Source organism: Corylus avellana, chromosome 4 (assembly GCF_965113065.1).
Source record: "Corylus avellana chromosome 4, dhCorAvel1.hap1.2, whole genome shotgun sequence".
NCBI lineage: Eukaryota > Viridiplantae > Streptophyta > Magnoliopsida > Fagales > Betulaceae > Corylus > Corylus avellana.
Window position 1 is genome coordinate 10558622 of NC_142493.1, and position 12322 is coordinate 10570943.

Here is a 12322-nt window from a genome sequence, read left to right on the forward strand (position 1 = left end):
TGAGAATCAAGTCATAGTTCAAATTGTATGATTCCCCGAGATATTACCCCTTCTTAGTAGGGTTAGTGCTGTCTCGATGAACCTATAATACAATGTCGGTGTCCTGACCATTGTACGCTATCGTTCATAACTAGCAGCCTGACCGAGTCCGACCTCGGGTGGCCCACAATACTAAAAATGTATATCCTATAGTGACTCTCCAATCAAATATGGTTGCATCGGTCATGATCCAACCATTGGATCCAAGGCCCTAATAACACACAGTTGACCATAAAGTTAACATGTATAGTAAGCCCGCATGTTGTTGTGCAAATTTTAATTACTCGCAAGTGCACGAATTGTTTGCAATAAAGGGTTTTGCAAGTACGAGGTCGATCTCACAGATAATTGTATTTTTGAAAACAATTTTAATCTAACCTAGTTTCGAAAATTTTGTAATTGAAAATAAACAAAATAAAAGTAATCAAAAGATAAATACTAAGGCCTTGTTTGGGAAGCAAGATTTTCCAACTCAATCTCAAATTTTTTCTAAATTCAAGTTTGGCAATTTTTTAAACTCAATTCAACTCAACTCAAAAAATTTCAACTTAACTCAACAATTCTCAACCCAATTAATAAAAATTATAAATAAAGATTGAAAAAATAAATAAAATAAATAAATAAATAAATTTAGGGTAGCCGAAACACCCCAGGTGGTGGCTGGGCCACCCCAAGCCCAACTGGGGTGGTCCGACCACCCCTTAATATTTTATTATTTTTTAAAACTTCTTATTATTATTTTTTATTTAAATTTAAAATATATGTAATATTTTATTATTATTTCTATCAATGGGACATATGTTTCATTTATGACCTTAGAGAGATCCTAATTATTAATTGGATATTCTCTAATCCAAAATGGATAGAAGAAAATCCTCTACCGTGTTTGACCCACATTCCTTCGTGGGCCATAGGTCGAATAATGAAGGTTGTTGATAGAGGACAATTTTCAATCATATTTGCTTTAACAAAAGGGACATATATAGCGATTCTGACATCATATGGAGACATAATTAATGGTGTTAGAAAGCTCATTTAGAGGGTTACAAAATCATATTTCATTAAGTTTTCCTAATTCAAATGTTTACTGAGTTAAAATAGACCGTAAAAAGAAAATTGAAAAGCCGTACAAAATTGCTCGTATGTTGTTTATGTTTGAACAAGCTTTAAAACAAGTTGACAAAATAGCTCGTTCAATAACTCATATGAAGTTGGGTTCGAATGAGTTATTCATAGATGCACTCGTTTAAAGTTGGGTTAGAACGAGCTGCTGTGTGAATTGACAATTCATGTAAGAATACGAGGAAACCATAGTTAGGTTCGAAAGAGCCTCTTACACGTTCAGACAAGCTCCAATAAATTTTTGTAAACAAACTTTTATTTGAGCGTTTTCTTAGGTTCAGGAGTCTAGGTAGTATAAATATATGTAATGGCTATCTATAGCCTTAATTTATTATGTTATTTTGACCAGTGATCAATGAAAAACACTTTTAAGAGTGGTTTTCTTTTCTATCCACATTAAACCCTTGATTGAGTATTAGTTTTAAGAAGAGTTGTGATTCTTATCTTGTTTGTCTTGGCAAACTAATCACTACACGCTGCATTAATTGATATCAAAGTCAAGTTGCATTGCATCAATTATTTAATTGTTGATGGAGATCTTATGGGCTAAACAACAAAAAAATTCGTCCAAAGCGCGTTAACTAGCAGAGCAGGAACGTTAGTAATTACTACTCTTAACTATCGGCAAATATATCAAGGATTAAATTAAGGGTGAATTAAATTAAGCTGGAAGAGAAATGATAGGATTATAAAATATTTTACAAAATAATTTTATTGTCCTATTATAATTGAAAACGACATAAATTTATATTTTAAAAAATTTAATCATATTTTTTAAAAAAAAAAAAAAAAAAAAAATTAGAAGCCTAACAATTTTTCAGCTGAAAAGGCTAAAAAAAAAAAAAATTGCTAAATAGAAAATCTCTTTTTAAACCATGAGATGGTAGAATTTGTAAATGGGTTAAAGTAATTCCAAAAATATTTATGTATAATATTTATCCCACAAAAGAAAAGGTAATTGTGAAGTGGGAGAGTGTTGTTCTCAAAGTTAGAATTGTCAGAGTCATTCATTTATGAGGACCTCAAAGGGAAGTTGTGGCATTTAAAACTCTCCGCATCCAATTCCCAATGCTCCAACTACCTCGCATTTACTCCGATCGACGGATGGACGGATGGATGGGACGGATGTGTGTGGAGGCCAGAGGGGGGGACCACATGAAGACGACACAAATCTCAGCCCCAATTGTCTCATTTATGAGCTTCACATGCATGCTTACGTGTTCTCTCTCTCTCTAACGAATCACGATAGATTGGGTGGTTGTTTCTGAGCCACCACCAATGCAGGCGCAGAGCACATCCGTCCCATCCATCCGTCCATTCGTCGATCGGAGTAAATGCGAGGTAGTTGGAGCATTGGGAATTGGATGGACGGATGGACTAATATCGCCTATTATATATATACAACCTTTCGAGTAATGCCGTTATGGAGAGAATCCGTTTTTAAAAGTGTCAATTATGCTACATAGATTTAATTTAAGGGTGAATTAAATTAAGCTGGAAGAGAAATGATAGGATTATAAAATATTTTACAAAATAATTTTATTGTCCTATTATAATTGAAAACGAGATAAATTTATATTTTAAAAAATTTAATCATATTTAAAAAAAAAAAAAAAAAAAAAAAATTAGAAGCATAACAATTTTTCAGCTGAAAAGGCTAAAAAAAAAAAAATTGCTAAATAGAAAAACAACTCTTCGCCTGCATTGGTGGACGGATGGATGGGACGGATGTGCTCTGCGCCTGCATTGGTGGTGGCTCAGAAACGACCACCCAATCTATCGTGATTCGTGAGAGAGAGAGAACACATAAGCATGCATGTGAAGCTCATAAATGAGACAATTGGGGCTGAGATTTGTGTCGTCTTCATGTGGTCCCCCCCTCTGGCCTCCACGCACATCCGTCCCATCCATCCGTCCATCCGTCGATCGGAGTAAATGCGAGGTAATTGGAGCATTGGGAATTGGATGCGGAGAGTTTTAAATGCCACAACTTCCCTTTGAGGTCCTCATAAATGAATGACTGACAATTCTAACTTTGAGAACAACACTCTCCCACTTCACAATTACCTTTTCTTTTGTGGGATAAATATTATACATAAATATTTTTGGAATTACTTTAACCCATTTACAAATTCTACCATCTCATGGTTTAAAAAGAGATTTTCTATTTAGCAATTTTTTTTTTTTTTTAGCCTTTTCAGCTAAAAAATTGTTAGGCTTCTAATTTTTTGTTTTTTTTTTTAAAAAAATGATTAAATTTTTTAAAATATAAATTCATCTCGTTTTCAATTATAATAGGACAATAAAATTATTTTGTAAAATATTTTATAATCCTATCATTTCTCTTCCAGCTTAATTTAATTCACCCTTAAATTAAATCTATGTAGCATAATTGACACTTTTAAAAACGGATTCTCTCCATAACGGCATTACTCGAAAGGTTGTATATATATAATAGGCGATATTAGTACTTTGGATCACAAAAGGGACTCATTTTAGAACCAGCTGGCATGTGTTAGTAAGGAAATTCTTTTAGGCCTTGTAGCTCTGAATTCACTGGAGGGGTTCCACTTTTTATTTATTTATTTTTTATAATTTTATTTTATTTATTCAAATACAATACAGGAACGTGGGAGGGGGATACAAGAGGAGTTAAACTTATTGTTTCTAAACCAAAGCATGAGATATCAACATAAAATGATCTGCTTATTAGAAAGGGGAAAAAAAGTACAATCTGCTTGCAAAGATTAGCATACTTATGTTAGTTAAAGTACGATCTTCTAATTGACGTAGGAAAAAGGGTTGTTACAAAGTGAGATTTTCCTACTCTTATTTAAATGGAAAAGAGAATGAGATATCTCATGAAAATGCTTTGAAATACGAGACGAGAAGCAAGTAGCAACTACTTTGCCTAAAATGTATACTCTAAAATTTGCACATTACCATCATTTCAAAGCATTCCAACTTTAAAAAGAAGATAAATCTAAGCTAATATAAAAAATAATACTAGCAAAGTTCAAATTATTATTATTATTATTATTTTAAAAATGCTCATACCCCCCACCACCCCTTTTTTTTTCAATGCGGGGAAGAGGGGAGAGGGAAAAGTTACAAAAAATAAAAAATAAAGGCAACCGAGCCAACTCTATAATAGTTGAAAATATGTCAAATAATTAGAAAATATGTCAATTAATAATTAGGATCTCTCGAGAGAGATATCCTAAGGCCATAAATGAAACATATGTCACATTGATAGAAATAATAATAAAATATTCTATATATTTTAAATTTAATTAAAAAAATAATAATAAGAAGTTTACAAAAATAATAAAATATTAAGGGGTGGTCGGACCACCCCAGTTGGGCTTGGGGTGGCCCAACCACCACCTGGGGTGTTTCGGCTACCCTAAATTTATTTATTTATTTTTTCAATCTTTATTTATAATTTTTATTAATTTGGATGAAAATTTTTGAGTTGAGTTGAATTGAGTTTAAAAAATTGCCAAACATGAATTTAGAAAAAATTTCAGTTTGAGTTGAAAAATCTTGCTTCCCAAACAAGGCCTAAGGTTTCAGAATTCACACTCACCAAATCAAAGCACACATTATTATGTTTGTTCATATATCCGAATTTCAATAAAATCCTATCCATGTTATATTTTCACAAAAATAACCCATTGAATGATTCAATGAATCCATCCATTATACAAATCACAATGCATATCCAACTTAAATCAAAATTATCCGATGTATTCATTTGATTAACGAAAACAACGGATATCCCATTTAAATTAAAGATGCACTGTATCCATTGGATGAAACACATTGAATATCCAACTTTGGCACAAATATTAATCTAAACAATCAATTACAAGAACTTAATCAAATAATTTAACTGAAATGAACATACATTACACTAAACGTCGGAATTGTATGAATAAATCATAAAAATATGCAAATAAATCAATGGTGAGGCTTAATCTTCAACCTTAGTTGAAGGATTAGCCTCTCATGACAAAAGAAATCATAAAGAAACTAATTAACTTCATTAAAATCAAAGTACTTACAAAACAATTGGAGTTCAAAGCTACAAAAACCCAAAAAACTCGAAAATGACAAAGAACAGCGCCCCCTGGCGCGCCTCCGTACGTTTCCCTAAAAAAAATGGTATTTATAACCCTAATTTAGGGTTTTAGTGCTTCCAGATCGGACGAGTGCGCTCGATCACACTCGAGCATGCTTGACTTCTCCTGCAGCGCAGCGCTCGCGCACTAATAGATTGCTTGTGGGCATGTATGTGCTCGAGCGTAACACTTCTACGATCGAGCGCATATGCGCTCGAGCTTAGGAGTGTGCGCTCGATCCTACTTCCTCAAATGGCTATTTTTCCAACCTTCTTCCAAAATCTGCATTTTTCACCTTAAAGCCACAGTTTTCTCTTAGCAACCTGCAAAACACTAAAAATACCAAAACTAACACGAAACGTCATATTAAGACACAGCTAAAGGATTAACATATATAAATTAAGGGCTCAAATATACAATATTTGGCACTCATCAAATACCCCCAAACTTACATTTTGCTAGTCCCTTAGTAAAACAAAACGAAAAAAAACTGAAAGCGAGAAACATAAATCCGCTGTCATGGGAGAGACGATTGCATTTAGCATATGCAACAAGCCTTTTAAACCCCTAGGCATCTCTAGTGGACGAGTGAAGTCTCGTGAGGGTTTAACATGAATGATACCTACAAACATTGTCAGTGTTATGTTATTGAAAAGAACAAACTATGGTTCTCATTCATAAGCAGGCTTAAAAAGGTAAACACCATCATCACACTCATTAGGGCATCCAAAATCAAAGAACTCATAAATGGCAATTGAGACAACACATGTTTCAATAAGTGCAAGTTGAAATTAGCATGAGGCTTCAATTTACTCACAAGATAAATACCTCAAAATTCATTGGAATCTTTATCAAATGAAACAACCAAGGCAAGATATGCATTTTTTATTTTTTATTTTTGTGTAGGTTGTACAATACTTAGCTTCCTTAAGCTTTCTAATTGACCCATGTAACGAGTGTTAGGCCAATGACTCCCAAACTAGATGGTTTTAGGGCACTAGATGTAAAATATACCTAAGGGCTTAATAACTCGAGTAAAAAAGGTTACGAAACCAAACTAGCATACAATCAACCAACCTTGAGTTTTGCACCTTTTTACGGGAACATTCAATGCTTAATGAGGCAACAGGCCGGTTACTTAGTGCGAACTCAAAATGATTTTGTTTTTTTTTTTTTTAATTTTCACGCCAAGGTTATTTATCAATAAATCATCAACAAATCTCAAGATACACATGATTCATTTCAAATTTCATACCTCACAGACTCTATGCTAATGTGCTTGTGATAATCAACTCAACACAAATGAAGTCTCTCTAACCCAAAAAATGAGTCTAAGGACTCAGATTCCTAATGATATGATGAGTGACAGTCTTACAAAGCACTGGACGTTTGGTGTACTATTTGCACTGTGATTTAGAGTTTGCAAGGCGCACGTTCGCTCATTACCCAGTGGGTCACAATTTGGTCAATGAACATTCAGTGTACTATTTTACCCAATGGTTTCTTGGTTTTAGGCTGAACATTCAATGGTCTTTCTGTTGTACATTCGGTCAGAACCGAAATTCTCAAACTTCTGATTCCAAATGCACCCTAACGAACCGAAAAATCTGGCTAACCCTTCAACTAAGTTAACCACAACCTAGTAATTAATCGGGGCACTAAACCGTCCTCTTGCAAGCCAGTTTTCAATATTAAGTTCTACTCAAAGTTTATATCATTTTCATTACTAAAAAAGTTGTTTATAGTTATAGATGTACAAAAACATTTGGCATTGCACATGCATTTGATGAATGTAGTCCATAAGTCATATTGTATGCAGTTTAAGTGTGGTAAGGTGGTTAATACACAGAAGATCAAAACGATAGTTCCTTGTGGCTTATATACCATAGTTTGTTGTCATTAATGAAATTCAACATTTCATCTTATCAAACTATAACACATTAATCATTATATTGATTATGGAAGTAAAGACTTCTAATTGATATGTTAGTGTATTTAGAATACATTGAACTGGACGATAGTGAATTTTTATTTTATATACTACTATCAACTAAATAAATTGAACTCAAGATTGCTTATAACATTGGTTTTCAATTCCGAGAGGATTGTGAGTTCAAATGTGAAGGGAATTTACTTTGATATATATATGAGTAAGATCTTAAATGGTTAATACCCCAATATGTTGTGTGATTTTGCATGTACTGTTGTGGAAAAACTATTCTTCAAGATGAATCCGTAATCTCTTTATGAGATAAATATCCCATCGAGATAGATTTAATGGAAATTGATTATTCTAAGTCTTAGGTCTGAATATTTTAATAAGGAGTTACAAAAAAATACTTAAGAATTTGTTTTTTGTTTTTGTTTTTTTTTTTTTTTTTGACATGTCCACACAAGAGGGGGGAGGAGGGATTCGAACTAGTGACCTCCGCTTCATAAGGCGTGGTCCCCAGCCGATTGAGCTACCCCTTGGGGACTTTAAGACTTTGTTTCTAAAAGTATAAGAATAATCAATAGATTAAATTGGCGACTTAAGGAATAATGAGATAGTGAACATAAAGTGACTGTAAATTTAATTTATATTTATTTCACCATAGATATTTCTTAGAGTGATTAAATGCCACTCTTGTATAATTAAATAAACACTAGAATGTAATGTTATGCAATGGGAGGAATTAGTTTCTATATCAACAATAAAATACAGGATTCCTTGTGTCGGGTCATGAACTGTCATTCCACTTAAATCCATTTGGTGTTAAGGGTTTTTCTTTTTTCTTTTTTTTTTTTAAAAAAAAAAGAAAAAAGAAAAACCCTTAACACCAAATGGATTTAAAAAGAAAGAAAAGAAATTGATGTGAAGGGAGAAAAACTTAAGCCTTTTATTGACCTTGAAATCATGCCCAGTAGGTCTATTTTTAGAGCTGCTGTAAGGATTGAAATTATCTCCCAACAATCCCTTCCTCACGATGAGGGTTCCACGACTTGATTCTATGACTTCTTGGCTCTACTATTCTCAGACTGAGAGCCGTCATTCCATTTAAAATCAATTGATATTATGGGAGACAAACTCAACTCTGTTAAGAACTTTGACATCGCGTCCAACATGATTGTTTTTAGAGCAGTTGTAGGGAAAGACATTAAAAGAGTACCTCAAATGTATAAGTTGAAATGCTTTAGCACCTTGCCACTTCATGTGGCCTTCATTCATATTTATAGAAAATTACATATAGTCTAGATGTTCATGTACAGAAGGATAAATGTTTACAAGTAGAGACCCAATACAATTTATATTCTTTGATATGCTTTGCTTTGAGATATCTTATCTCTCATCCATTTGTTTGTTCTCATCATGTGTTGTAGAGTCCTGATCATACCTCTCTTCATGTGTTTGTTCTCATTCACTCTTATTTGGAAAGTTTTGAATTGCAAACGTATTAAGTGCTTTAACATCCCCCTGTAAGATCAATGGGGTGAAACAGCGTTGACCTTGGTAATAAAATACTAAAATCGTGTGGCAACTATAGGTTCTGTGAGGACGTTCGCAAACTGATCTTTGTTGGGAATGAATATGATTTGAACTATCTTGTTAGCTACTCGATCATGGACAAAGTGAAAGTCAATTTTCACAAGCTTAGTGCGAGCATGAAAAACTAGATTGACAGAGAGGTACATTGCACCAATGTTATCACACCATAAAATAGGTGTTGCCGTAAGTGGGATACCAAGGTCACGTAGTAGGACCTTAATCCATAAGACTTCACCTACAGTGTTGGTAACTGCTTTGTACTCTGCTTCCGTTCTTGATCTTGAGAAACTAGGTTGTTTATGTGAGCACCATAAGACAAGATTCAAACTAATGAATACGAAATAAGCACCAGTAGATTCTCGATCATCCAAACATCCGGCCCACTCTACATCAGGGAAGGCTTGAAAAGTGGAAGATAAGGTGCGCTTCAACAATAGGCCATGAGTCATAGTGTGCTTAAGATACCGTAGGATCCTCTTCACGGCTTGCCAATGCAGCTTTGTTGGTTGATGCACGGATTAACACATGCAATTTACTGAGAAGGTCAAATTCAGACGTGTTAGAGATCGGTAGTTGTAGTGATTCAAATAATTAACTAAGCTTAGGTAGCTTAGTTAGAGGGTAATTTGGACTTTGGGAACAATTGGAAGGGCATTTTAGAAATTTTGGACTTTCTGACCGAATGTTCGTTGGGGGGCCACACGAACGTATGCCTACAAATAGTACACGAACGTATGCGTGGGACCAACCAAACGTTCATTGACTTTTGGTTGACCACTAGGTAATGCCTGAATGTATGATGCAGCCTTTGAACCGCTGGGTAAACAGTACTTGAATGTTTGCCCCTATAGTACCGAACGTTCGCTGTTTTTCAGAACTGCCCCTGTAGCGCACTCAGCTTTTTCCCCTATATAAACCCACCCCTCTCGAACCCTCAGCCTTATTTTAGCCACTATTACTCTCTAGAACCCCTACTTAAGTGATTTTGTGAGTTTTGTGAGTTCTTGAAGGAGAATAAGAGATTTCTTGGAGGCTTTGCTTCAAGAAAGTAATCTTCTAAGCTTAGCATGTTCCTTACTTAATGTTATGCTATGAAAGTATTTTCATAGTTAACTTAGTTGGCAGTTTTGAGCTTTTGGTTATGTTGCTATCCTTAATCTTGATTTAAGCATGAGTTAGTGTTTCATTCTTGTTGGACTTACCTTTATGAATGGAGACGTTGTTTTGGGTTAGGAAGTGTTAGAAACCCTTTGTTTGTGGCCTTATAAATGAGTAAACAAAGCACACACATTTCATCATGAGGAATGCTAGGCTTACAAACAAATTTTACAGAAAAACTTTTACAAACTGATGTAGTACAACATGATTGGATATAAGATAAGTTCAAATTTTTAAAAACCTTATCATGTTGTGCCACATCAGTTTTGTAAAAATTTTTCTGTAAAATTTGTTTGTAAACCTAGCACTCTTCTTTCATCATAGAGTTAAGCTCATTGCCATTTATTTTTATGTCAATTTGGATGATCGACAAATTGACTTGGTCACTTTGACGATACAAAAAAAAAAAAAAAAAAAAATTCATCATTATTTTCACGTTGATGAAATGCTATAAAATGATAAAAATGACATAAAATGCCAACAAGATTTACACTTTGTTTTGTAAAACGATACATAAAAAAAACAAAACTAATCACCGAGTGTTTTTTATTCGGAAAATTGAAAAATACATCAACTACCGCGTAACTGCTGCCAAGCCATCCTTAAAGCCTGTTTGGAATTGCGTTTGATGAGCTTAAAAGTGATTTTAATACTTAAAATGTCCATTTGAAAAAAAAAAAAAATACTCGTTTGGTAAAAAAATTAAAAGCGTTTTTAAGGGTCTAAAAAGTCAAAAAATGGCCAAAACGCATTTTTGGCAAAAGCTTAAAAATAAAGCTTTTACCCAAAAGTTCTTTTTGACTTAAAAGCTCTATTTCTCAAACGCAATTTCAGATAGGCTCTTACTGAGCTTAAGTAATAGTAGGGTCTCACCCTGTGAAAAGGAAAATTACAAAACAATCCTTATTGCAAGTTTGTTTGAAGTAAATCAATCAAGTCTCTTGAAACAATTTTTCATAATTTTTATTGGTGAATCGTTTTGTCATATTTTTCCGTTTTCTTTGTTTCTATACATCTACCATCAAGAGCGGAACTAGAATATTTAATTTGGGTGGGCAAACTTTCAAAAATAAAAAGAAAAAAAAAACAGCTTGAGAGGGGCAAAATTTAATTTTTAAAAGTATTTAATTTTTTGTTTTTGGATCACCCCTTGGCTTGGGGCTGGAACCCCGGGGGTAGTTTCACTCCTGTCTACCACTACTACTACTAATAATAATAATAATAATGTAACAAAATTAAGAATAATGCTACACTTATTTATATTTTTTTTTATAATTTTTTTACATAATTATGTAAAAAAAAAAAAAATTACATAATTTTTTTTAAAATTATGATTAAACCTGAAATAAATCTTTATTAAATTTTACCCTAAAAAAATAGGAGTAAACTTTATGGTGCACCGAACCGGAATCTCTTGAAATGCTTCATCACAAAGACTACGCGATCGAACCGTCCGTTATTATGGGTCCACCATTCTGAACGGTCAAACATTTGTGCTGTTTTATAATCCGTTGGCGGGGGTTTCTTCTCCCCCTGAATTCTGAAATATTGCACAATACTGTTTTCATTTTGAGGGGCTATATTCAGCTACGACGTACGTTCTTTCATCATCCTTCCGACGTCATTTTGCCACCTATTTGTTTCATTATTTAAAAAAGAAACCATATTATTAATTGACCGACTCTTAAATAATTGGAATGATATGATAATATAATTCAGTGTTTGGATTATTGTCACATTATCTTAATTGTATGACAGATATATAAATATTAATTAAATAAAAAATTTCTATTGCAAAAATAATGAATTTACTATTAAAAATGCTATTTAGTAAATGACTAGCATATTATTTTTCTTTTGAAAAATATGAAACTTTCATTAATGAAATTTTATGAGCATAAAACTCTTACAACATAGAGCATACAACTTTAAAAAATCATAGCCAAAAGCTAGGAAGGTTACAAAGTCATAAAAATGACTTCAAGCTTCCGCTAACTCATGTACAATTACATTTAAGGAACAAATCTGCAGACTAGATTTACGATATGGGTAGCCCAAATACAACACAAAAATAAAAAACAACTAGAAACTAAAAATTTAGCCATGAGAGTTAAGCCCCCACACCGATCTACTCCATCATCAACTTGATGGCTATGACAACAAATCCATCCTCAACCTGAAAGCCATGACAAACAAAATAAAAAACAAAAAATAAAAACTCTACAAGCAACAGTGGAGGAGCACGGCATCGTAGACATCCCTTCGAAAGACACGCCTTGGCCGAAGAAGATGATCAGATCTAAGGTTAAAGAGACTAGATCTGGATTTAGATCTAAATCTACAAATTATATTT